General features: G+C 39.6%; 1 long non-coding RNA gene across 2 annotated transcripts in view; it reads left to right on the forward strand.

Moving 5' to 3' along the window:
* The window catches only part of LOC119698330, a 40305-nt gene extending 16479 nt beyond the window's left edge, over positions 1–23826 (forward strand). The window contains exons 2-7 of one of the 2 annotated variants that reach the window (XR_005256124.1): positions 3956–4064; positions 6004–6147; positions 12998–14420; positions 15401–15500; positions 16542–16711; positions 19883–23826. This is a non-coding gene — a long non-coding RNA (uncharacterized LOC119698330). The remainder of the gene's footprint in view (positions 1–3955; positions 4065–6003; positions 6148–12997; positions 14421–15400; positions 15501–16541; positions 16712–19882) is intronic. The other variant, XR_005256125.1, reaches the window with a different exon arrangement.
* The last annotated feature ends 4059 nt before the right edge of the window (positions 23827–27885 follow it).

Below are 27885 nucleotides of genomic sequence, written 5' to 3' on the forward strand. Positions count from 1 at the left end.
ACACTAAATTGGTCAGAGAAAACACAGCCCTGGAGGATGTTGTAGCCTTCTCAGACTCCTGTGCAGTTCCTTCAGTTCAGTTTGATTGATATCAATGTGAGAAATTTTTGTGAAATATAGAGGGAGACCAACAGCCAGATGTCATGGAGAACTGAACAGTTTCTCTGCATGGCCGAATACGTGTGTGCGTCAAGTCAAATTCTACCTCAGTGGTCCCTTTTATGCAATAATATATATCATATTGGGTCTGGATTATGGCACTTATGGGCTGTGTCCATACTAACAGGTGCCCTTGGTGTCCAAAATAGAGTTGCCACAAGCAAAACATGCATTACAAAAAGTCCTGGATCTGTGTCAGCTCTTGAGCTGTGTCTGGGAATTGTTTGGAAACTTAACTGCTTCTGGCCAGAACCATCCGGAGGATATGCCTCACAATTTAACACTGCTATGATTGAATTCTGCTTCCAGGGATTATTCCCAGATACTGCTCAGCTCATTTGTGTGATCATACCCAGAAGCTGTGGTCCAAGCCTGGATCATTGTCATCCACCTGGGTTCTGGCACTGGAGTTGTATTTACATACTCAGTTACTGGTATGAATTAAAAAAGGGATAATAACTGATAAAGTTTTTGATTTAAAAGCCTTATGCTGCCAGCTCTCTGGTGCTTCCACGTCATATTTTGACTATAGCAGATGCCCTTTTAGCTGCAGAAAAAAGTATGACGTAGTTGAATATGTCTCTGATAATTTCACGGCCTAAATGATGAATGTGCAGGATCCTTCAGGCATCAGTCATGGAACTTGGTAAAAAAGAGCAAACATGGTTAGAAATTTAGCAGTTCACTAAACCAAAATGTCAGTTGTAAGTCTGGGAATGCAGATTTCCTCAGGTGTTTATTTCAGCTTTTCCTCTGACATGTATTATGGGGTTATGGTACAGCAGTGGGAAGAATGAGAAAATTTTGGGGTTCTTTCCTCCTTGTTTCCTTTCCTTCATATTTCTGTTTTCATGAGCTCTCACTGTTGTCCTTCATGGAGATGTTGCTATTTTGTAAAGTCATTGGCAGAACTTTGCTGCTTTCTCACTGTTGGGAATGGCACCTCCTTAACATAAATGTAACCCCACATGTGATTCCAGCAGTGGTAGGAGGTGAGTGATCAAACATTTACATGGCTCTACCTCTTGGTTACATAAAAGAAAATGAGTGTAATTTTCACCTACATACTTTTATCATTTTAGAAGTGAAACTGCTTATAAGCCAAATAAGCCAGAAGGCAAACTTTAACATATTAAGGTGAGAGAGAAAAGAAAAAACAACCTCAATATTTTCAGAGTTATGTGTTAAATTTGAATACATTTAAAACTTAGTGATACATATAATTAATGCTGGTTTCCGTGGTTACAGAGTCAAAGATACAGAAGTTGCAGCTTCATTTCTTATCACTGAAAAATCTTCTTAAATCAAAAATGGAGTGGATCCAGGTGGCAAATATTCATATTTTGGTATTGGCATCGCCCATCTTGTGTTCAATCTGTTAGTCACATAAATTAAAATGAGCCAAGATCTCTGCTTTCTAATTAATTTATTTGGTAAACAAGAACGTAACCACCACTGAAGAGGAAAGGGGATCCATTTTATGTCTGTGAAATGGCCCTCCTGAAGCAGATCCTCATGTTTAGCTCCAGTATATTTGGCTATATCTTCATATATCGCTATATCATTGTCAAAGAATTTGAAATGACAAGGTACAGAAAGAGTTCTAGAGATCCTTTGGGCCTGTGGCTCATTTCTCATTTAGGGTAAGGCTGTGTCATACTGAGGGATGCCTATTCCAGTTATTATTTGGCTGTTACTACTCTCTTCATTCTTCAACTTGGGAGTAAATATCTTCCCATTGCCTGTCACCGTCCTAGCAAATATAACCAGTATTGGGTAAATATGACCAGTTCCAGTATTGGGTAAATATGACCAGTTAGGTACTGGCCTATGCTCCACTGATCCACCCACACTGTTAAATTGTTTGTGTGCTCCCTGGATGCCTTGGGTGCCAAGACTGAACACAATGACAGCACCTATAAAATAATGTATTAATTTTGACATTCCAGCCATGTTAATTAGTTGTATGAAAGGGGTGTGTGTGTATGATTTGTGTCAAGTAAGAGACTGTAGATCAGAGCAAAAATAGGAATTCCTGTATTGTGGGAAATGGTTTCAAAACTTGTTACAAAGTGCTGTAAAACTAGCAAATCTGAAATTTCAAGTGGAGTGGAAATTTTATACATATTTCATGCTGGATTTCTTGAGGAATTGTGTTTCAACAAAACAAATACCTCTTAATTCTTACTCAAATGTTGATAGTAGATGTATTTTACAAAGATCTCAAGAAAAAATACCTATTAAATATAGGTTAAATATAAATATTGAAACTTGAGGTTTCACTGATTTATTTTACTTTCTTATAACAAAGTTTTTATAGAAATCAGGATTCCACACAGAAGGCTCAGGACTATAAAAAATGGTATATTTCAGTACAAGACTGTACTCTGGGGAAAACTTTAACCTGCAGTGTTAGGTTATAACTCTGACTTTTCTCTCCAGCATGTCTCTCGTGCAGCCTAGCTGCTCTGCTTGTGGGGTAAAACAGGAGCATATTAACACCACCAAAAGCAAGGATGACAGCAATGAACTGTCTCAGAAAGGTATAGTTTGTTCCACCCCCTGCTATTCCCTACCAGCCACAAATATATTTACCACATTCATCCATGTGGTTTTAATTTCAGCTTGGCTTGAGAATGAGCTGCACCAAACCCCAAAAATTTATATCTGGTCAAAAAACTTTCCTGAGCTGCAGTTTTGCAGTGAGCTTTGACCAGTGAGCTTTATGCAGAGGATCTTTGACCAGCCAGAGGACATTTGAGGTCCCTGGTTGCTCTGCAGGTCTGCTAAATGGATCTGCTCTTGGCCGAAATGTCCCTACTCCAGCAAATCACAAAGAATCTGAGGACGTGCACAGACAGCTTGTCAAAAAGAAAATGGTTCAAACAAAACATTTTTTTTTCAGTACAACTTAAAAAAGCAGAAACCTTTCTATCCCATCCCAATCTGTTTCAGTGTGGGACAGACCACCTGCCACTCAGGATTTGGTTTCTCAGCTGATGATGGAGAGCACATCCTTGGAGTATTTAATTGAAGGGAACAAAAAAACCCAACAATGAAATAATAAGAGAAAGGAATAACCAGTAGCAACTGGGCACCAAGAAAAGGCAATTTATTGCAGGAGTACAGGCTGTTTATTTATGACATCCACACATGTTTGGTATTTTAATGTTAGCATGAAAAAGTGAATCTATAGTCTTCAGAAAATATGAAAAAATGCACAAAGACAGGTAGTTTTCTTACTTTACATACTGGACAAAGGTTAAAGAGAAATAGCTTTGAACTTGCATAATTTCAGGACTTTTTGCATAATTATTAAATAATTTAGTGCACAAATAACACTCATAAAAATACTGGGTTGGTGCTACAATTAAAACTAGACTCTGGTTTTCAGAATATTTAATTTTATGATGAATGACCTGTTATTCCAGGCTTATTTTTGTCCTGTTTTCTCTTTATAGCTATTTTGAAAAAATAATGTATTGTTGGAATTGATAACCATAGATTAGTAAAGGCATATAGAGTAAAATCATTGAAGTCTCTCCAGGCTCAATATGTCTTCCTTCGCAGAACAATTTTGATAAATTTACAGATAAATCTTTAAAAATCAGAAATACGTTTGTATTCAGGTGAATTCCTGATACTTAAAATGTTATTTTAGCTTACTGATGCTTTAGTAACGTCTTTTAAGAGTTCTGGTATCTTTGTAAGGGCCACCAGCTCATTGGGTAGAGGCTGCTGGATGAATGATTTGGGGTCATGTCATTACTGGGACTCATAGATGTTTGAATTTCAGGAACAGGCTGATTGATGGTGCAAAGGAGTATTCTTTGGAGGAGTCACTTGGAGGATTTTTTTCACAAAGAATGAAAAGTTCAGTGTGAAGTACAACAAAAGGACAGCAAGTGAGTAAAAGATCTATTTGTACTCTTTGTATGATTAAAGCGGTCTAAAGTTGGAGAAGTGAATGTTGAAAAGTTGCACAGTGAATATTTACTATTCAGTCCAGGTCTTTCAAAGATACACTCTTACTAAAAGACACCCTCTTACTAAAAAGTAGTCCTGTGCTGTTTTCTTGAATTGCTGGTTAAAAATATCTTAGTGCTTGATGCTTTTGCAGAAATTATTCTGTCCGTTGCTTTTAGTTTTCATCACCATGAAAACTGAATTTGAGCTCAAGATGGAACAAGGGATCAGTAAGAGATGATTCTAAATATGCTACTTGTTGGTTGCTCATGGCACAGGAAAAGGGCTAAGTTCAGTAAGGGATCATTAAACAGAAAATCTCCTTTTTGAAGCAGTGGGTTTGTGCCTCACTGCATTTCTCTGAGCCTGGACCTTGCTGTTGAGAGGGCCCTGCCATCAGCATATATTTAGATAATGATGTTTTAGACTGGCACTCGTTGACTCCAGAAGATTACAACAATATTGAAAGGCATGGCCAGATAGGACTATTTATCATATCTTTATTGCATTTCCTTGTGAAAAATACTTGTAAATATGCTGGGAATAACACTTAGAGAGATATTTTCAAATAGTCTAAATGGAAAATCTGAAAAATAATAGTGGATGCCTTAGATATCTATTGTGTAAGCTTAAACATTTATTTGAAATATGATCTCTTTATTTCTACTGGAATGAATTGTGTTGTTTGCTATTTTTTTCTCCAGCTATTATAATCAAACAATTTAAAATTTATTCAGTCCTACTTATTGAAATATAAATGTTTAGGATATGCAGCAAAATATATCATAAAAATGCTAGAGGTAAAACCAGTGCAGGAGATATTTTGAAACTAGTTACTAATCAAAATTATTAGCTACATTTTTACTTCTCCTGCTATAAAACAAGCTTTCTATGTCTGCAAAATCATGTACTTTTTTTAGCTTGTAAGTTTTAGTTCAAAGCAGGGCTCTTTTTTCACTGATGAATTTTAAAAATTAAGTTTATAATAGAAACCCTGTCATTTGCTTAACTGCAGAGGTTCAGAAACCACTATAATTAGCCCAACGACAGCAGCAGATAAGATGAATTTGGCATTTCAGCATTTATCTAGGGATTTTGCATCAATTATTTTTTTAGCAATGAACTAAAAGGCATCTTTTGCATCTGGGTGCTAGGTTTATATTTTAATATATTTTTCACTTTTTTCTAAACACCTATTCCTGATTCTTTCACCCTGGCAGCCTAAGCTACATAGTTCAGATTCCTCCAGGGATTCAGACTTAACCCATTAAGTGCAATGGTGGTGAAGTGGAGGATAATGACCTCTGGAAAACCAAATGGCCCCACACTCACTCAAAAACCACAAGAGTCTTCCTTTGTGTTTCTGTCCTGGAACAGCTGCTTTGAGGATGGTTTTCTGCTCCAACTCCTTCGCCCAATTGTCTTTCACTCGTAGTGGAAAATTTTAAGGATCCTTTAAGTTATTCCTATATAAAGGTTCCTTAAAAGATAAACACATTGAAATATAGATTTTTTTTTTAATTTTTATTTTTCCTTAGTGGAAATTCCTCAGAACTAGGGAAATGGTTCTCGGGAATGAAGAATGCAACTGAAATACTGAATTCTCTGATGAAGGAACTCAAGACTTATGTCCCAGATATAACTGCAGCTTTGCCTTTCTGCAAAAATCCTTGTGAGCAGGAGTAGACCCTCTACCCTAAATGGCCATGTTGAAACAAAAGTGTGTCTGGAGTGATGCAGGGTCCACAGGCAAGAAGAGACAGAACTGGGAGAGCCAAGGTCCCAGTTCTTAACAATCAACACTTAATAAAAGGCAAAGATGCCTTTTTATTTTTGTTTCGAGTTTTACTTATGCAACATTATTTTTTATTGAAACAGGCTTTCTAAAATATAACTTTCTCACAAAGTTGCACTTGCCTCCCCTGGAGTTTCCAGCAGTTCTGTGAGCAAGAAAGAAGTGCAATTCAAAACAGAGAATGTCTGCTACCAGGATGAGCATCTTTCATTTTTCTGGTAGCCCAGGTAACTCTTTTGGTGGTGACTTTCAGTTCCTTAATGACTGCAAACATGGTGCAGAACTCAGTGTCTTGCATTTTTTTCAGATAAGATACGTGGAAAGTGATCATGGAAAACTTGAAAAATGGAAAAAAATCCCTCAACAGACTACCTAAAATGCTCTTGCATACCTTGACATTTTAGAAATATATTTCTAACAATAAACTGGGTGATGTTTTCATAGAAGGCTATGTAGTCTCTTTCAAGATGCCTTGGGGTTGGTTTCAAAAGAGAACTGAACATTTCTAGCATTATCTTCTACAGTTCTGTCCAGATTGTCACTGAAAATATGTTTTAGAAACTTTCCTTGAAGCATATGTTTATGCAGGGCTGCATGGGAGCTCCCATAGGCCAAACCCACAATTTTGCACAGACTAGGAGAAAATGGGACTGATGCTAATGTCCAATATAAAGAGAGCTTGAAATAAATTTGTGTAGTCTGGGATTTATGCAAGCAAAGAGGAAATGGGAATAGGCTCCCACAGTACGGAATTTGGCTTTTGGTGAAACAACCTGTAGATAAGTCAGAAATTTCAGACTCCATGAGAAAGGTGGGTTGTGGTTTTTGTGGTTTTCTTATCTGTAATTTGACAATTTTCAGCAACACAAAGATATTTTAAAAAAAATAAACTGACTTGACTCCTGTGTGAAGGCCTGCAGTGAATTAGCCCAGTGCCTGCAGTGGTGGGACCATGAGACAGCCAACCTGGGCTGGCAATTAAGTCTCTTTTCACAGTGGGAATTCAGCTTCACATGGACTGCTAAGGACTATGGGGTACAAGTTAACCAGTCATTGTTCTTAAACCCAGCTAGTTTCTTGTAGCTTGAGGTTAGAAACAGGGAAAGCAGAGGACATTTTCTCTAAACAGATCAACAAGGTGACTTAGATAAAAAACACCACTGCCCATAGCAGTGAAAGTGCCCTAAAAGGAAGATGTAGTCCCTACATTGTTTTAGAAAGAAAGGAAAGTTGGTTTGGTTTTGAGGAACAGGGTGAGATGCATTGCCTTCTTAACTCTCTCTTTTTCTGTGTTGATACTGAAGGCAGAGGAGAAGTTCCCTACCTTGCTATAGATTAATAAAGAGGAGAGGAGGAGATAAAACAGAAATAGAACAGCAAGTCATTGTCTCTAAATCAGGACAGCTGGTTTTTTGGGTTTCTTTTTGCTCTTTAGTCTGAAGTAGTGTGGACTGCAGCATTTGTCTTCTGACATAAGAATGAACTGAGGAAAAATACATTTTTATTTTTTTTTTAAATTTTGTTGTGGATTGAAAATTTTAACAGAAATATCACTGTAACAGTCCCAAGAATGTCTGGGGAACTGCACTTTGTCAACAGAGTGACCAATGAGTTATTTATTGCCAGAACTATAATAGAGCCAAAATACTCCACCCTAACGGAAGTTACTTCCTCCCCGCAATATCTTCTATTTGGGCATAAAATTGAGAAGAGTATCACTCAGGCTGTGACCCAGAAGATTATGGGTTTGTATGTGACCCAGGGGAGGAAAGCTGGTCCAGAGATCCTGAGACCTCTCTGAGGGATGATGTTATGTAGCTTTGTTTTCTCTCCCAAACTCCTAGTGTCATAATAGACAACCAAGCCACTACAATGGCATACATCTGGGTGGGGCTGGAAGGCCTTAATCTGAAAAGGTCGTCTTCAAACTTCAGCTATTGCCTAAACTCACAAGATCCATCCTTATGATCCATCCATCCATCCATCCATCCATCCATCCATCCATCCATCCATCCATCCATCCATCCATTGATAGATCTTGCTCAGGAATATCTTGTCAGAGCTGAAGAGTTTAGTGCTTATCTCCCATCTTATTGCCCTGTGAAGTCAGAAACTCTTTTTTCTAAGTGTTAGTTGGAGGACTTCACCCAGGGAATATATTCTCAAAAATTGTACCATGGAACACAGAGGGTCCTACTGTGGGGTCAACACCACTCCTGTGTTTGCCAGTGGAGAAGTCAGAGCACTCCAACACACACAGAGCAACTCCCCTAGGGAATTCAAACCCACGTTTCCCATGGATGAGGACACAGTCTAAAAGCAGTTACAGGGAACAGTTTGAGAAGCTCAGCTTCAGACGAGGCAGAGGAACCAGGAAATAAACCCTAGTGTTCTGCGAGCTGGGCAAGTGATCCTAATGATGGCTTATAGCCAAATAGTGACTACCTACAGCAGTACTGATGGTGCAGTCTTAGGAAAAATGACTCCTTCCATGAGCAAGGAGTAGGCACAAACTTCCAGCTCTGCTGGGGGCTGAAGCATGGGGATGCTTGTGAACGAGGCCTGATACACCTTGCACACTGTGTTGTCTTCAAGGTGCCCCAACTTGGGTCTCTGCTCAGTGTATTGGACTGTGCTTCTTTCTGCAAGTGCCTAACTTCCTCCATAGCCTTATTCTAGAAGCCTGGGCACCTCAAAGTGGTGCTTGGGGCAGACCCTGGAGTATATGGCAGTAAGATGTAAGTTGCTTATTTTAAAGTAAAAATTCTGACATTTCCTCAGGTCTCTTTGGAGTGATATCTTGGTCTCTTTGTCACTTTCTTCATCTTAATTTGCTGCTAAAAGCTGAGGCCCTCCTTGTGGGGAATTGGACAGCTCTAATTGATGTGAACGGTACTCAGCCATTATGGATCCCAGTGCACTGGGGGATACTGCCTGGAGTTCTTAGAAGCCCATTTACCCCAAAGAGTCCATACCTGTGTCTAGCTTTTGGTCTCTCTCATAAGACTTTCTGAATTATAGTTTACATGTCTCTACAGTAACCCTGAAGGATTTATGCTTTGAAGTTCTATTTATAGCAGTTTTACTGTCCACCATATTTAGACAAATAGCAACATTATCAGACAATTAATTAGACCTGAACCTGTTGCCCTCTCCTTTGGAGGCTGGAGACATCAAGGCATGCAGTTGATATGACTTTTTCCTCAGAAGGAGAGGAGATGAGATACAGTATTTTAAAAGATTTTTCTCTGTAGAGGGTTAAAGCAGAAGTAAGATATGCTGCTAATTCCACACCTGTGGGAGAGAGAAAGAGAGGAAAGGAGAGTGGAAGCCCCATGGCAGCTTTGTACACAGATTTAACCATTTTTGGCTAAGCTTCTGCTTGAGAGAGAAGCAGAGTTTGGATGTTCTGACATGTAGAACTATGTCCCTGTCCTGTAATTTTTGACTCGCTTTAGGCTGCTCCTTGCCACTGGTAATTGAACTATCAGAGAGCAGTTTATCCCATTTAGTCCAGTTAGTAAAGATGTTCTTTAACTGCCATAAAAATTCTCTCACTTAAAAGAGTGCTACAGTGGTTTCCATTAACATTTAACAATCCAAAGTAGGTTTAGGTGTAGTCCAGTAAGTCATCTGAATAAGCATATTCTGAATTTGTCAGGTGGTTTTCATTTGGACTGAATTTGTAGTGTCAGATTTTAGGTCCATTCATTCTAACAGGTTGCTTCTGGTTGGGAAATAAAGGACAGAGGTCTGAAAGGTGCAGGAACTGCAGGATTTCAGCAAAAATATTTTTGGTTTAGTTAATGAATGACATTAGAATCTTAAAAGCAACATTGAGTACCTAAACTGAATGCTTTGGAGTTTTGAAAGTCTCAAAGCCTCTTCAGCTACAAACTGGGCTTTAACATCCCAAGACCCATCTACAGTCCCATTGGAGGTATCCAAAGTCACCCAGCTATGGCCCCTTTGGGCTTTCTGATCATATGCCCCCTTTGTTTCTCTCCTCTGTGGTCTTGTGTAGCCTGATTTAGTTGTTGTTGGATTAATCTTTACAGCTGAAGCTATCAGGGACAAACCCAAGACCTTTGGAGGATGAACTGTTAAGTGTTTGGCTATACAAACCTGAAGGGTTTTAAGAGACTCAGGTTTGAGACTGTGCTCAGAAACTCAACATTGGATCTTGCTGCTCTTGTAGGAGAAATGACAAATTTAGCTTGTGAAGCTGTTTTACTTCTTGTAAAGAATTCATTACCCCTCAGAGCATGGTCTTGAATCATCCTTTCTCAACCATTTAGTTTTTCTTCCTCTCTGGCTCAGAGAGTAATTTTCTGGTGAAGTTTAACAGCTTCAGCAGAGCTTTAGAAATCCTTAACTGGGAATGCTTAATAGACTGGTGAAAAGAGACCCCTTTGGGTTCAATGTTTTGCTCCAACTGGGGCATAGCAAAGACTTGTTTATGTGTGACTCCTTGCTATAGTTCAGGGCTCTAAGCTACCAGGGAAAATGGAGCAGGCTTTCTGTGCTACATGTCAGCAAAGGTGGATCTACTCTAAAGGTGACTGGGAGCCTGGGCCTGTGGGAAAGTGAGGGAAGGCTGTTGTCTGGAGTATAAGCTTGAGTTAAATCTCTGAAAATATCATGACACCAAAATTTAGGTGGTTTAGTCCATGGTTTCATGAGGGGCATGAGGCCTATCCTGATGAGCAGGTCTGAAGATCTCAGTGGCTGTAGAGTCCAGAGTGAAGGACACATCTGCAACAGGGTGATTCAGCTTCCTGAAATGCTCTGTGTGCTGTGTTTATAAGCCAAAGGAATAAGGGTCCTTTTCGAACTGCTGTATCCCTCCAATCATGGAAACAAACGTCCCTTGCTACTTCAGCTTATTCCTCTTGTGTTTTCTGATGTCAAAATGACAGAGGTAAATATAAATAAAATGGAAGGACTCCTGGTGGCCATAGACTGATCCCACTCCCTCCTGAGTTCTCAGCTGTTTCAGTGCAGTTACTCCTGATTTATAAATCAGGATATATAAATAAAAATATATAAATAAAAAGTAGACCAGACTTGCTGCAGGTCTCTTGAATTTCCCTGCAGAAAATCTCAGGAGTGGAATTTTTTTAAAAATGTGCATAGAAATGTAAAAGTCCTGGAACTTCAGTTTAGGTGACAGGCCATCTGCACCCTTGGATCTGCTGCTAGATAGAGCAACCAGTGTGTGTGTGGCAGTGTCAAAGTTGTTATCTGTTGGAGAGAGATAGAGAGAGATTTGTGGTAGAACACCTGACATCAGGTTCTGCTCATGCACGCCAATGTTGCTTTTTAAAATACCCAACAAATTATTGCTACCTGAATTTTTGCAGAACTGAAACCTTGGGATCTGAGCCTTCTGGGGCAAGAATTATTTCCTATTTTGGCTTCTAATTGTTATTATTTGGTGCCAGTGTAATAAAAATAACTGCTGAGATGGCATTATTTGGGTTCTTTGCCTGACACTTGTAGTTCAGTGTCTTCTGCATAAGATAGGGAGGTCAGGCAGACTCATTGCTATAAGTTCATCACCTTGTTGTTTATCATGATAGAAAGAGTATATTGCATTAGCAAGGCAAAACTTTCTTAAATTTCTTTAAAAAGTGCTGCAAGTGGCAGTTCCTCCTGTGCAAATGTAAAGTTTAGATAAGTTTCAATGTTGCTGTTATCCACACACTTGGCTTCCTTATGGGTAGTCACATTTTCCTTCCTTCTGTTGCTGGATTTTTTTGTGCACAGAGCATTTTGCAGTTTTCATTATGTTTCCTTTAATGCATGCCAAGCCAAGAATTTGTGGTTTTGTTAGGTCCTGCAATCAGTATAAAATAAATTAAATTGTCTAAGAAAGCCATTACCATTGGCTTCTTATCAAAGTATACCGAACATTTTGCACAACATGAGTACATTTTTGTATACTAAATTCTTAATACGAAATAACTTTGCTAGACAGCAACGAAACTTTCATTTTATTGCTTCATTTTGATTTACTTCTGTGCTCAGCAGGAAAAGCACCTATTCCTATTTTAACTCAGAATTCAACACCAAGAATTTTGGGGATATGGTTATGGTGTTCAGAGTAAATATGAATCTATGACTAAGAGTGGAAAGCTCTGGCTATTAAAGAGCTGGCTGAGCCCTGCCTGATCCTTGCATTGCAAGCAGCCACACCATATTCAGATACTACAGAATTAGGCTTTGATCTTTTTAAAATCAGGTTTTCATCTTGGAAACTACCACTCAAAAGTAGGGATAGTGGTGAGAACTCAGAATTTCTGAAACCACACTGATTTTAGTCAGATAGTTTAGGTGTCAAAAAGAACCAGCTCTGAAAATGTAGGTTTTCCTCAGTTCACCTACATGCATGTCTAAGACTCCTGCTTTTCTGCATCCCTTTTCAGGTATAAGGGCTGCTTGTTTGAATAGTGCATTTGGATTCTATTACTAGAATTGGGAAAGAAGCACAAAAAGGTTTCTTCTTAATCAGACATAAAAAACATGGCATGTGATATTTCTGGAAGGTGCCTGCAAGTCTGAACACTTTTCTGTTTCTTTCAGTCACTGCTATTTGCAGCTTCAGAGAACACCCCTAGGAAAAGACAATTATTAATTTTTTCAGCATAGTGCCATAAGATACACCGATTGTCCTTCAGGCTGGCTTTCCACTGATCTGGGACACATGGTTTGAAATACAGGGTATTGCAAGATACAGATGGATGAAGTAACTCAGAATCTCATGCTCTTCACTAAATTTAGAGAAGAAGAATATCTCTGTGGTGTGACCCTGGATGGTTAATTTTATTTCAGTTCTCCTTTTCAGTATGGAGTTAATATGTTCCCTTGGGAAATTTTTGCTCAGCAGTGGGGATCACACAGCTTTGCTGTTCACCAGGATGCTCAGTTTGAGCCTCATATGCTGTGTTTGCAGACTTTAAACTTCTGTTAACATATATCATCCAGAATACAGGGCTTGAATTTCCTTTTGTCACCTTCTTTCTTGTGTTGTTTCATCACTTCTGTTAATTCCTTCCGTTTTTTTTTTTTTTAAAGCCTGAATCTGCCAGCCAGGACCATCACTTTGAGTCTGGACAAGCAACACTTTGTCAAGCCTGATACAACAAGAATTCTGCAATGTCTCAGATTGGCCTGTAAAACTGAGTGCTGTGCTCAAACTAAGGGAAAAAAAAAAGAGCTACAAGAAAGAGCTGTTATCTGACACAGACGCTGCATCAATCTTTTTTTCTTGCTTTTATATAGTTTGTCTTATCTTCAAGGAAACGGAATCAGATTTTAACAGAAGCAACAACAGCTGCAGACCTTTACTCTGCCCTGAAAAAAGGCCACTGGTTTCCATACTTAGTATCATTTGAAAGCTTCCAGGAGTGGTCTTACTTTCCAACGCTCCCTTTCAGCCAGAGAAAAATAGGAGTTATCTGTGAATACTTTACATTCCAAGTGTTTTAACAAACTCTTTAAGAAATGTTGGCAAGGATTTCTAGTAATGGCTGTTGCTTTAAAATGCTTGCACTCAAAATATTGGACCATGTGTAATTTTCCAATTCTACAAAGTAACAGGGCCACATAAATATTTTTGATCCCTGAGAATTCATCATCCATTTAAAATAGTACAATATTGTTCGAGTTTGGAATACCACATATGCGTCCCATCGGAGGTTGGATCACTTTGTACTTGCACTATATCAATGGGGCTATTCATGTCAGGGAAACAAGGAACGTTTGGCCTCTGGTAATGGAATGAACATCAATTATATATATGAAACTTGGCTCAGTAGAATTATCTTCGCGCTTTATTTCTTTTATTATTAATTCCTCATCATATTTAGTAGCTTAAAGCATTTGAAAAATAAACGGTAATATACTGGCCATAAAGGCTAAATGGGTAATGCTTTAATTATCTGGTGTCATAAAGCCAAGTCTTCAATAACCATGTATGAACACCTTTGGCTCACTTCTAACAGCTGTGAACATTTTCCAATAATCATATATTCTGATTGCTTGTCAAGTTAGTATATTCCATGACCTGATAGGCCTTGTGGCTAATCTAAGAGCAATGTTATCATAAATTAATACATTCCCATGCTACAGAGTCCTTTCTGATTATATAGCATGACCTCTTGCATTTCAGAGGCCATGCATTGTCAACTACTCACATCTGTTTCAAGCCCATCTTTTGTGGCAGTCACTAAGCCTCCACTTAGCGTTTTGCTGAAGAGCACGGGATGAGTTACCTAAAACTCATGGCTGTGTCATAGTTCTATTGCAGTTACTTTCACTTCACCCTTGTCTCTGATTTAACCAAGAATTTGATTACACTGGTAAATAACATTTTTTTCATATTCTCCAGTTCATGAGGATTTAAATCTACTTGTGAACTGGTGCAAAGCAACTGTTGCCAGTGTTTCACAGAACAGAATGGCTTCACTTACAGATAGAAAAAAAGAATAGAATTTAGGTAAGAAATATTTTTTCTGCTGATGGCTTCCTTTTTTACCCCTGCCCCAATTGTGTTTACTGCAAACACATAAAATTCAATTTAGAACAAGCGCTAAGTGGAACCTGACGATAGATTTAGCTATCATCCTTGAATGTTTATTTGTACTGCTTCTGAAAGAACATTGCAGACAAGAAAAGCATTTATTTAGAAATTTGAAGGCTCTCACTGAGCATCTGCTCAATCTACTGCTTTATCTGTTTACAGGGGAGTGGGTATTTTACAATGATGCAGAGCAAGTGTGGGCCAGAGCTGGTTCTGTTTAGGTTTACTCACATAGGTCCACCCTTGCAAAACAGCCCAGAAAACAGGATGCACTGAGAAAACCCAGTCCACTTTTGATAATGCAAATAACAGTTTAAACAGCTGTAGGCTTTTTTTTTTTTTTTTTTTTTTTTTTGGTTTGTTTTTTTGGGTGGGGAGGCTGGTTAGGAAGAGGAACTGCATATGCAAGAGTAAGGAGCAGTCGTTTTCTGTTTGGCTCAATGCTTTATTTTACAGTTTCTTCTCTGACACTGGAGACTCTGATTTTACAGCACCTCATACCCAGTTTTAGAGGAAGCCTCAGAAAGCCAGTGGGAAGGGTTTCAAATGGCCACAATGGGGGTGAGAGCAGATTTTTTTTTACTCTCTACTATTTGTATCTCTTGCTCACAGATGTGGGCTGGCACTCTCAGTGTGATCACAGCCAGCTACACCTGAGCAAAGGTGTCTGGTGGGGTCATCTTCCCTCCCTTGGAGGCCCAGCAGCCTGTGAGCTATATTTATCATCAGAGAGTAATTTTTCCCAGGAAGTTAGATCCAACCAGGCTCCAAGACTCTAAAAGCTGAGAGAGTCAAGCAAAGGCAGTGCCTGGCTGAATAGTCACAAATTGGCTCATAGTAAGTTGCCAGAGAATTACTCTGTACTCATGGTATGCTATATATGGTGTTTTTTTTAGCAGGCAAGCATCAGCAGAAAGATCAGACACAAGATGTGAAATGGAATCGCTCAGACTCCAAAGAAAAGCCACCATTTAGCATTCAGGATGAAATTCCAAGGTAAGTTTGCCACCAGCAGAATGATATGGGGTAACACACAGTATGCTGTCTTTGTCACTTAAGTGGCAGTGCATGCTGGAGAAACTATTCCAAGGAGTATCTTTTATGTGGTGGAGCTTGCTCCAAAGAAATCTGATCTGGTGCTCAGGATGAGCTGTCCTGAAAACTTCCAACGCTTTTCTTGCCCTGCCCTCACTCAAAATTTCCAGCTTTGCTGCGAGGTGAGCCCAGCTGGTGCATCTGCATCTGCCATGTGCTTTTTTGTTTTAGGCAGCTGAACAGTGATAGAGGCAGGTGTCTCCCACTTCTTGCAAAGTTTAGCACTCCTTGCTTTGGGTGCTCATTCTTTTTTGTAGGCAGATGTCAGGACTTGCAGGCTGTCTCTGTCTCTGCACCTGGGCCAGGATGATAGGTTTTTTCTCCCAGGAGTTTTCTAAGAATTTGTTAGTCCCTGCATCCCCCATTCACATCCATCTCTGTGGAAAAATGTAGTTATTCTTCAACTCTTTGGTTTAATCATTTTCTCCCCTCACAACAAGGACACCAGGGATATTTGCAAAAAGCTACCAAGAAAAAAAAAAAAACAAACTTCTCCTTGAAATGCAGAAAATTGCAGCATCAAGCAGGTTCTAATCTTCTTTCGAGAACAAAGATGCCCATTCTCCAGACTCAGTGAATTTCCATGTAACCTTCATCAGACACCACAAAAGTTGTGGGTCTGTCCTGTATTACATGAACATCTGATTCTACATGGCAGAACACATACCCATCCTTGTTTCCTTCCCTTCCTTCCCTATCAGGAATAACAGTAATTTCTCTCAGTCAATAAAATAATTATTTAGATTTTTGGCTAATTACTGCTCTTCCTGGTCTTTATCCACAAAATATTTTTTAATTGTTCCTATTTGTCTCCCATCATTATGGGAAAACTGATAATTGATTTAAGCTTTTGGTTGGTTCACTAATCCAATCAGTTCAGGTATTGACTTGGGAGTGCTCAGTCCTTCTAACCATATATTTAATTCCTCTTGGTCTGACCAGGACTATCCAGTGAATGTGGGCAGACAGTATTTTCTGGAGGAGCCCATTATTGCAATAAGAGCAGCATGCTTTTGAGGCTGGAACAATATTGTCCTCACATTTTTTGCCTTCATGTTTCTTGAAGAGTGACAATCCCAGGACTGCTAATTCCCCTGGAATAAGCTGTAATGGTGAGAAGCCTTTTCTCTGATTTAGTTCAAAAAATACTGTGCTGTTTCTAGGAGGAAAAAAGACAAGACAGACACTCCTACTCCTTTGGGAATATTCACCCTCTCTGGTTTCCATATTTCCAGTTTGCAAGGGATGGCAGATGCTAAGTGCAGCTTTGCCTCCTTGTTTGCCTTTGTCATTTCTCATCTGCAGGCGCACTGATGGAGCCATTGTGACTTTTATGGGGCAGGGGAAGAAGAGATCTGCAGAGCCTTCATACTTAAACAGCCCACCATGAAAGACACTGCTGTCCTGCAATTTGTCCTAGAGTCTGGAAAAATGTTTTTCACTGTTAGTAATATATTTGGATTTAAACTTGGCTTTAGCAGCTAAGCTTGCATTGTGAGATACTTGTTTTATTATTTGAGTTTTCACCTCTGAGGTCTCACAAAAGATTCTCAATGCAGCCGGATGCTACTGTTATACTGACAGTCTACTGTTATACAGTAGACTACTGAGCACTGAATCAATGAAGCATAAGAATATTGCATTGTTAGTCAGAGCTCTACCTAATGTAATTGTAAATATATGAACACATGTTCTTTAAAGTTACCTTTGTCTTGCTTCATTTGTTGACAACTGAGTGGCACAGTAAACAAGTTTTTTGAGGAACAGTTTATATTAAAAAAACCACAACAGGTCTTATGGCTAGAACACAGCAAGAACAGTAGTGCTGCAAGTAAGTTTTGATGTCAGCTGAAGCAGCTCAACTTCCCATGTCAAAGTGGGACATATCAAAGGAGGCGTTTCATGTATTTTATCACACTTATGAGACCTGCATGCAGAGAGAGCTCAAATGCAATCTCATTTGCAGCAGCAGAGATCTCAGCCTTTTTTTCAGAACTCCTTGGATGGCTCTGCACAGTTTGAGGCAAATATGGACATATTGTAAAAGATTGGGGCTGAGAGATTTGTAACTTCCTCCCACTTCTGTGAGGAGATTTGCCTCTTGACCTGGCAGACCAGGGAACAGGAGTTTGCTGTTTGCTTTTGTTCTACCATCCTGTCTCCATGGCTTGCATGCTGTTTTTTAGAGGAATGGAGTACTTCCAGTCCTTCACGAGTGCATTGTTATGAGCTTTCCCTTCATATAAGGTAAGTCCAATTGCATAAGCCTCAGATGTAGGTCCCTGGAAATAGAAGAAGCTGATGTGCCCCATTAAAGAGGCAGAAGAAGAGATCGTGGCTGGGCTTGGGGCTCCATTCTCCCCTCTGTGTCCACATGATGTGACTGGTTTAAGAGGTGCAGTTACTGCAGCTATAGGGAGGAGAATGGAGGCCAAAGTTGGTCTTGGGGGCTTGGATAGAATCATATCTGTTTTTTTGAGCATCCACACTGACATGCTCATTACTGCTCTGGGTTGGTCGGTGTTTTGTTTGGTCTATTGGTTCTTTGGTTGTTTTTTTTCCCCCCAGAACCCCACTGAAGTAACATTTCAGTTATCTTGATATTTTCTACAACTAAATTCATCTGAAAGCATGTCTTTCCTGGAATAGACTATACCCCTGTAGGTTTGGAGCCTTCAGCCTCTCTGTTACATCCTCTGTTACATGACTGTATTGCATTACATTTTTGTTTCTTTTATTTGATTTGAAAGCATAGTTCATAGTAAATCTCTGCATGCAGAACATGATTTTCTTGAGAGCACTGGTGCTTTGATCCTGATAATCAATTCTATTCCTTCCAATACAATGCCATGCCAAGACAATTTGTGATTTCTACATCCTCTACGTTAATCTCACCTTTTATGCTTTGAAGGAGACTCAAAAGAAAAAAGCAGAATAAACAAAAAGGTTTGTTTTCACTGTCATGCTTTCATCTGTTCTCAGAACTGGAGTGGGATCAGATGTCAGGAATGCTGGGAAGGCAGGAAATTTTCCTGCTACAGAGTGATTTGGCTATGTGGCTTTTCCTTGTCTTTCAAGTCTAATATTTTAGAAAATTCAAAAACCATCTAGTGAAAGTGCCTGCATTGATCTTCAGGATAGAAAAGGTCTGCCTTGGATCATTTTGCATGTTGGTTAATATTGTGGCTTTTTTATTGTCAGTTTTTTAATCTTTCCATTGCAAACCATTGATAACAAGGATTACTAAAGGAAATATTTCCTAAAATTCAACCTTCTGAAGGAAGGACTGTTCTGAAGTAATATTGGTTTGTAATTCAGGATTTGTGAGCCATCACCATTGGTAATATCCTACAAGTATTTGCATGATGGGACACATGCAAGTAAACTGCCATAGTTAGCTAAGAAACAGATTTGTTTCTAGTTAATTGTAGCAGAGAGCAGATGTACATTGGAAAAGGAGGCAGTGGGAAGGTGGTTCTGTATAACACTGGAAATGTGCTTGGCTGGTTGTGCAGCCACCTGTGGTTGTGCAGATGGCAATATCTGTGCCACAGCTGCAATGTTCACCAAAGCTCTGCTATCCCTGGCAGAAGCAGCTGCAGTCTTTAAAGAGGGGAAAAAGAGAACAGCTCAAGCTGGTCTCACTTCTGGATTCCAAATTACCAGTTGCTGTCCTCATAAATGATGTCTAATGTTTCACACTGTGCTTCAAGGCTTGCAGTGTTTCTGTAGGTGTAACAGGCAAGAGCAAAGGAACAGCCGAAATATTTAAGCCAGAAGTTGCTGAGCTCTAATGAAAAGAACTGAGACAGGATTCTGTAGCTTAGTCAGCACCTGCTGTGAGGTGGAATGTTTTGAGTTCTTTATTTCTTTTTCTATTTTATATACTTAAGTGAATGTAGAAGTTTGTCAGGTTTAATTACAGAGGTAAGAAAATTTGTATGCTTTTAGTTTGGAGGTTCCCTTTTTTATACTTCTAAAACCTTTGCAGTTTTTGTCTTCTGCCAAAAGGCAGTGGCTTCTCTAGCCATGTGATCACTGGAGCTGACTGCCTCTGAAGAGGTAGGTAATTTGGATTACTTGATTTGATCTAGAAATGTGATTTTTTTGTTTCTCTTGAATTCAGTGCTGAAGTTTCTACTTTCAAGGGTAATTAGGATCTTAACTGAAGAATGCTTAAAATGTCCCATATGCTCCTCCAAGTCCCATATGCTTGTCTCCTTGGGTCTGTTCTCTGCTCAAAGATGTCAGCTGGAATTCCATGCTTGCTCTTTGTTTTTCAGGACAACACAAGTGACCTGGGCTGTGCCACACAATGCATTCTCCCTTCTTGTAATGAAGCATAATGCCAAAATGCTGGATTTTGAGGAACGACTCTTGGATACTGGGAATAGGAGTTACAGGACATTGCTTGAAAGGATGGGACATGCAGCAGGTCGATCCCTCTTTTATGCATGAGAAATATCTGACTGGTGTAAAAGTGCAGTTAGAGTTTCTCCTCTTGGCAGCCTGAGTAAGAAGTTTGTCTAGAGAGTGGCCTTCGTGAACATGTTGTACTTGACACCTTATAAGAAAATGGCAGAAGAAGGGTCCTCAAGATGGCTGGGAGTTGGAGCACATGCCATATGTGAACAAGCTGAAGGATCTTGTCTTCTTCACTTGGAGGAAATGAAGGCTTTGAGAGACCTGAAAGGGTTCTCCTAGTACCTATGGGGAGGTTACAAAGATGATGGGGTCAGGCTCTTCATGGCAATGCATGGTGTGAAAATGAGAGTCAAGAGGTGTAAACTGGAACAGAATAGGTTTACGCTGTTTATAAGGGAGAAATTTTTTTCCCATGAGGGCATTCAAGCAGTGAAGAAAGTTATCCAAAGATGTTCTACAGCTTCTCTGCTTGTGGGTTTTCAAGACCCAACTGGGTAGAAACTCGACAGCATAGTCTGATCTTAAAGCTAAGCCTGGTTTTGGCTAAAAGTTGCACCCCCTAAGGTCCCTTGCAAGGTCTCCACTATCTTATGATAATGGGATTTGTTGTATTTTTGCCCGCCACAATTTTTGCATGAAGTATGAACCTTAAGGCAGAACTCTTTTTGGGTCATAGCACCAGCATGAGGAAAATGGGAAGTCACAGAAGAGCCACTGTGACTTCCTATCTTTCATCAGCACTTTACACAGCCTGGATAACGGGCTTTTGATGTGTCCCCAGCCACAGTACAAATTACTAACTGAGGATTCATGAGAACACAGGACAGGAAGGGAGTGCAGGAATCTCTGACCATTGGCTTCTGTTATTGCACACAGCCATGACATATCTACCCTTTTTAGAAAAATAACCTCTTATTTTAAAATCAACTAATGTTTTACTACTGTTGTTCCCATGGCAAGACTGTTTCAGAATCTCTACTCTCTATTTGCCATTTGTTAGAAAACTCTAAATTTGTAGTTTGAATTTATTCATGACCTGTTTAAATCCTTTTGTTCTGCTGCCATTTTTTTCTTTCTTTTTTTTCTTTGATATGGTTTAAATAGCTCTTCTGGTACTTATTTCCTCAAAATGTCTGTAGAAAGCAAACCAATCCATCTCAGCTTTCATTTGGGAAGTTAGACAAACCAAATTCTCCCAGACTTCTCTTGTAAGACAAGCTTCTCATTCTCCTCACCAACCTGCTTCAGTATGAATTAATTGACCTGAGACTGGATTACCAATGCAGTACATATTAGTCCTAATGAGATCCTTCTAAAATCCCATACAATGTGGTAATATTTGCACAGATCCATTGGGAATAATTCAGTTAATGCATCCTATGACTGCTTTTCCTTTCTTTTGGCTTTTGTGGGCACCGGGACTTCTTTGGCAGCACCTGCTTTTACAACAGTTTATAACTCATTGCTATTTTGTCTTTCTATATCTTGTTTGTCTACCTTTTATGATCATTTAATCTTTTAACTAGTTCTCAAGGTTTTCCACTTGCCTTGCTGACAGTCTCCTCCACTTTTGTGTTGTTGATGACTCCTCTTTTCATCCTTTATAACCACTGGCATGGATTTATTCCTGAAGAACTCTGCTTTTGTGGGAGGCCTTTCTCCAGCCTCATACTCCTCCTTTTCATTACCACTGTTTCAACTTTTCTAGGTTCTTACCTTCAAGGGTGATCTCCTGTGATGATCTCTATCTTCACAAATTTAATTTGTAATTCTTTACAGAAGTTGAGATGGGTGAAAGCTGACTGCACTTTTTCTAAGAAATGCAGCCTGATGGTGGTGGCAGCCCTGTCCATTTCTTAGAACTAGATGATCTCAAAACTCTCTTCCAACTCAACCCATTCTATGAATAAGTTATTGGAAATCTTAGGTTTCACTGACAACACACACCCTTCCTTATTCTTCTCTGAAACCTTGATATTGCTGGAGCCAAGCCCAGCTGCTGCTGAATTATGCACAGCAGAAGAACAAAGAGCAGAAAGGCAAGAACAAAACGTCCTATGACCCATTAAAACCATGGGAGAGAATTCACCAGGTACCTTGCTCTTACCTGATGTGGGCTATGTCCAAGGTGCACTGCTAGCGCTCCCTCTCTTCCCCTTGTCATTAACAACCAATAAAGGCCTCTCAAGTTTCACTCGTTTCAGAGTCAGCATGGAGGTGCCAGCCAAAGCACTGACTGATGGACACTGATTTGACATTGACTGATGGATAACTTCTAGCTTTTTCTGATAGTCAAGCTTGGTGAATGACATTCCTGCTTAATAACAAGAATAACAGATCAGAGAACTTACAGGCAAGTGATGCATGTGCAGAAGAAATTTTGTTTGCTAAGCCTTCCTTCTGAGGCTTTTCATATTGCAGCAGGTATGTAATATTAGTGCTAATATTATTTAAATTGAAAGTAATCCTCACTTAGCACTTCCAGTGAAGAGACAGAACTAGGCACCATCAAAGCACCACGGGTTGCAAGAAAATAATGATTCAGGGCTGGAGGTACTAGAACTTTGTGTTCTGTCAATTTTTTCTAAAGGATACCAAACAAAATCAGGCTTCCAACAAAATAAATGACTATTCCCAAAGGCAATGGCGCCTGTGCTGTGTGGTACTTGCTCCTGCTGCAGCTTTACATTAGTCTCTGCCAAGTAATCCTGCAGTTTGCTTTAGCGGTCAGAGATGGTGGAAAAGCTGGTCAGCTGCACAAAACAACAGTTCCAGGGGCTGAATGAGAAAAGCTTCCATAGAGCTTGAAACCTCACTTAATCCTTTGCTAGTGTACAAATTGACAAGATAATATTGAGCTTATCTGGCTCCTGTGGTTAAGATCCTGTTAGGCCCTAGATCCATGATTTCTGAGAAGTGTTACTGAAGCAAAGCATTAGGGATTTCTTTAGCTCTTCCAGCTCCCTTGATGTTTCATTTGCTTTTTGATTGAATATTTCCCTCATCTGCTACAAATGCCTGCAGGTAGGCTGGATTCTCCTTTTAATGGAAAAAAATATCCTGCTGCAATGAACTATAAACTGGGCCATGTCTACATGCATATGTCTTTTTCCCAGCCCAATCCACTGCCACTGAGACAAAAAGTACGCTTTCCCCTGCTTTTTTTTTTTGTTGTTGACAACAGAGAACTTTGCACATTTTGTCTTTCAGCAAAAAAAGAGTGGGTTTTCATAAAATCCTGCATGCATAAGTGAAAAAAAAGAGTATATTTTAATTTAAAACCAGTAAAATTTCAACAAAAAGTGCAGTAGCACATCTGCATCCACTTTGTTCTCTAACAACTATCAGTTCTGAGTTTATGGAGATCATAGAGAAGGAAGAAGGCTTGTCACTTTGGCTCTCTCCATGAACTGTGATGTGCAGGATGTGTGATGGAGCTGTGTCTACATTGCAAATACAACTGTGCCTGGAACATTTGATACCTCCTACCAGAGCATGGAGGAGGCAGGGATGGAGGAGAGAGGAGCAGACACTGCTGTCTCCTGTGTGTGTTCAGTTGCAAGTCCCCAGGGTCTGGCCAGTGAAGATGTGCTTGATTCAGGACTTAACACTGGTGATTTCAAGGGAGTTACAGTAGCAACCAAGACAGAACAGTTGTGTGTGCTGTATATAGCAGCAATAGAACTGAAAACTGTGATGCTTTAAAATTTTGCTGTTTTTTCCCCCCAGGAGCCACCTTTAACTAGAGTGCAATGAGCTGCCAGCCATAGGCACGAGTAGGAGTATAACACTCACACAGCCCACTATGCCAATTAGCTCAAACAAGGTGACAACAAGGGCACTTTTTATCAAGATTTTCATGAAAAATTCCAGATATCTTCCCTTTGAGATTCTCAGAAGATATAATAAAATTGTGATTTAGAAAATTCTGATATTGTGAAATCAATGCAGGGTTTGGTGTCCCTTAATTTTCTAGCCAGATAATGGATTTTAGACTTGTTAATATCAAAATAGTGCTCTTGGTGGGTTGTTAACAAAATGATTCTTTACTTGAAGTGGCAGAAATAAAATCCTCATTAGGAAGGAGTTTCTGTTTCATGTAGTTAGATTGTGTCTGTATCAAAACAGCAGTGCTGCCATTACTGTTTTCATCTTAACCCAGTGTTAACAAAAGACAAAAAGAAAGAGTTCTCTTTGCTCATTTATGAAGGATAAAATAAACCAATAGTATTATTAGAAAAACATTTTTATAAATCAAATATCAGATATGAAAATGGTGTATATGGTGTCGCGAGCTGTTTAAAATCTGAAGTAGAACATGTAGCCAACAACAGTACTGATTCCTTAAATGTCGCTCTATATAAATATTTGAATGTGTTTGTGTGAACATGCATGTATTTGTGGGTGTGTGACAAACAGACGCACTTTCTAAAATCAAAGCTTTTGAAATTTGAGGAATCTCTGAGTTGAGTCTTCTCACATGTAAGCAGTAAGTGTAAAACTCAGTTCTAGAGAGAGTCAGAACTCACTAGGTGCACAAGTCATATCCCATTTCTATACAGTTCAATGGCATATACATAATAAATATTAATTTTCAGGTCCTATTTACAGAGATGTTTCATCTTAGGTCCCAGTCTTGCAGTTGCAGGAGTTATACTTACATTTTCAAGCAGTATGGTGCAATAGGAGCAGGTTTGTAGAATGAAACACTGACTGTCAAAGACCTGCTCTTCACCCTCCATATTCCTCAGGGTGCACAGGCTATTTTGGATTAGCTCCCACCTGTTTCCATGGATTGAGTGTCCATTGGAGGTTGGAGTGCATTAGGCAGGTGCCCTCTTAAAGCCCAGCATCTGCTTTAGTTTCATCAGGAGCCCAGTTTATATCTGTTTATATCCAATCTCTAGATTGGAGAGAAAGCAGAGAAATGAGACTGATCTGGAGAATCAATGCATGAACTGCCTTTTGATTCAAATTAAAATATTCACAAAACTCACACTGATTTATGTGATCAGGTTCATGCAAGCTCCATGGAAGGTGATGCCTAAGTCCTTGCAGGATGGAGCCTTCTGATTCAAATTAAAATATTCACAAAACTCACACTGATTTATGTGATCAGGTTCATGCAAGCTCCATGGAAGGTGATGCCTAAGTCCTTGCAGGATGGAGCATCCAGAAAAGCAGGGTCAGTCCTTTTGAATGCCAGGTTTCTACTGACAGTCACTTAACTGTTTCTCACACAGTAAATATGATGACTCTATATGGTTTTAGTAAAAGTGACCCCAATAAAATGCTTCTAATTAGTTTAAAGGCCCCATTTCACTCAGGTAAAACATGAATGTAAATACCCAATTAAGCTCATGAACTTGTTTACAGTAAGACAAAAATAAAAATTTGTAAACAATAATTTGTGAGTAGTAGATTAATGAAGCCCAATTTTGAAAGAGATTTGATAATGAGTGACCAAGTAACTGACTCACACTAACATCTGGTTTTAGTCTATGCATCTATCTTCACCTTTTAATCTCATCTCCAATGACCATGGTTTCTAGGACTGTTTTGTTGTGGATGAATTGCAGATTGCCTTTGATCACAAAAACTGGCTGAGGAGCTTAAGAGTTACTGGCGTGGATCTGTGAAGATTCCACCTATTTCTATTGAGGTGTCTTGCTTTGTAAACCTTGTAGGAATGTAAATACCGTGAGGAGTCAGTTAGTTACCCAAGCGTGGTGGAATTTGAACAGCAGATTCCTTAATTATCCGTGCTATAGGAAAGCTGGCACAGTGTGTCTGGTTCTCCTCCTGGCTATGATTTATGATTAAACCATGGTGTTCATCTTCATTCATCTATGTGTTCTGGTGTGACTTTGACACCAATGCTGTTCTACTTGGCTTATATGGAGGGTCATGTCTGACATGGATGATAATCTTACCACTGATTTTAGTGTCATCAGGAACAGAATGTCGCTGTTTGCTAAATGAAAGCTGAACAGGTCTGAAGGCTTTCTCTTTTAGATAACAGTGAAACCATCTGGTTAAGTACTCTTTGTTGTTCATTAAAGAGAAATAACTCAGGCTGAATAATATTTTGTATTCAAACATGAAAAGTGGTTCACAGCTTTCAAAACTGATTCTATTGTGACTCACACAACTACAGAGCAGTTGAGGTTGGAAGGGACCTAACCCCTTATCTGGCCTCACCCTTCCTGCTCAAGCAGGACCTCACAGAGATGGTTGCCCAAGACTATATCCAGGTGGATTCTGAATATCTCCAAGCAGGGACACTGTACTCCCACTGTGGGCAACATTTTAGAGTGGTAGGTCACCCTCACAGTATGAAAGTGTTTGCTGGTGTGCGGAGGGGAGCTCCCTCTTCCTGCAAAAACTGTTTTTTTTTTTTCCCATAATCACGCCTTGCAGGCTCTTTCTTGCTTGCATGCAAATGTTTTAGGTGCTCCTACTGAAGTCCTGTTTGTTGATTTTTTTCTCTTTTGTCCACATCATCCCAAATCATTTATTTTTCAACTGGATCCATCACTCCCTCACGGGAAACACCATCTTTCCCCCCTCATTCCTGTGTGTCCTGTGGCCTGAGACTTCCAGGGCTGTGTCCACAGCCTGAAGCTCTGTTTGGGTTGATACCTCCACCATGGCAAGGACAGATGCTCCCATAAGTTGTGGAGACCCCATGCTTGGAAGTGTTCAAGGCCAGGCTGGATCAGGCTTTGAGCAACTGGTGCAGTAGAAGGTGTTCCTGCCCATGGCGGGGGAGTGGAACATGATGGTCTTTCAAGTCCCTTCAACCCAAGCCATTCTATGGTTCAAGTGCACAAGCGAGATTTTTCCAGCTCTGTCTTGCTGTGGGAATCCAGTGTCCTTGGAAATCCTTTCACATTGAAATGCTGCTTGTTCTTTGCTTGAACAGTACCAGTAAGACTAAAGGAAAGTAGAGACTTCAGTTGTCCTTTGAACTTTGTTACAATTTGCCACTAAGATTACAAGTGGGGTGAACCATCTCTTTCTCAACATGATTGTAGTGTGTCATGCTTACAGCATAAAAAGGCAATTTCACAATTCATGCTGACTAAAGCTTTCGGCCAAAGACCATCTTCTTTTGACCTCACTCTTCCAGAAACAAAAGAAAAATGCTGTCTGTGGAACTGACAACCTCACTGACATAAACTAAAACCCCGGTTGAAATTCCAGATTCCTGCTTATGTGTGCAGGTGAGGGCAATGATTAACTGCTGTTCTACCCTCCATTCCTCTTACTGTATCATCTGTACCTGCAGACTAGAAATTGTCCAGCTAGGGATAAATTTCTCTCTTGCTTTTATTTGAGCACATAAGAGAACTAAAAGTTGAAATCTAGCTGAGACTGTTTTTAGAGTTGTAAGGGCAACTGTGGGATTGGAATAAATGAATCTTAGAAGGAAAAAATCTCCAGAGGGCAACTCTGGCAAGTTCATAGAAACATTGAATCATATGATAATTTGGATTGGAAGGGACTCTAAAAGTCATCTAGTTCTAGGAAATTAGGAATTCTCCATTAATAGTGCATTTAGGAAAATGGTGCTTGATCCTTGTTAAAAACTGTCAGTGCTCACCAGGACATGAGCAATGACTCTTTTCTACAGTTATAAACCTGTTATAATAGAAACAGTCTGAGTTGGAAGTGACCTTAAAGATCATCTAGTTCCAATGTCTCTGACATGGGCTGGGACACTGGCAACACACTGCAGCTTTTCATTTCAGTGGCAGTCATACCACAGCTTCAGATCAGGATGACCTTTCAGTGAATATCCCTGTCTTTCCCCATCTGGGATAATTCCCTGATCCAGGACATCTTTGGCAGACCTCTT

The sequence above is a fragment of the Motacilla alba genome, chromosome 2 (assembly GCF_015832195.1).
Source record: "Motacilla alba alba isolate MOTALB_02 chromosome 2, Motacilla_alba_V1.0_pri, whole genome shotgun sequence".
Lineage (NCBI taxonomy): Eukaryota > Metazoa > Chordata > Aves > Passeriformes > Motacillidae > Motacilla > Motacilla alba.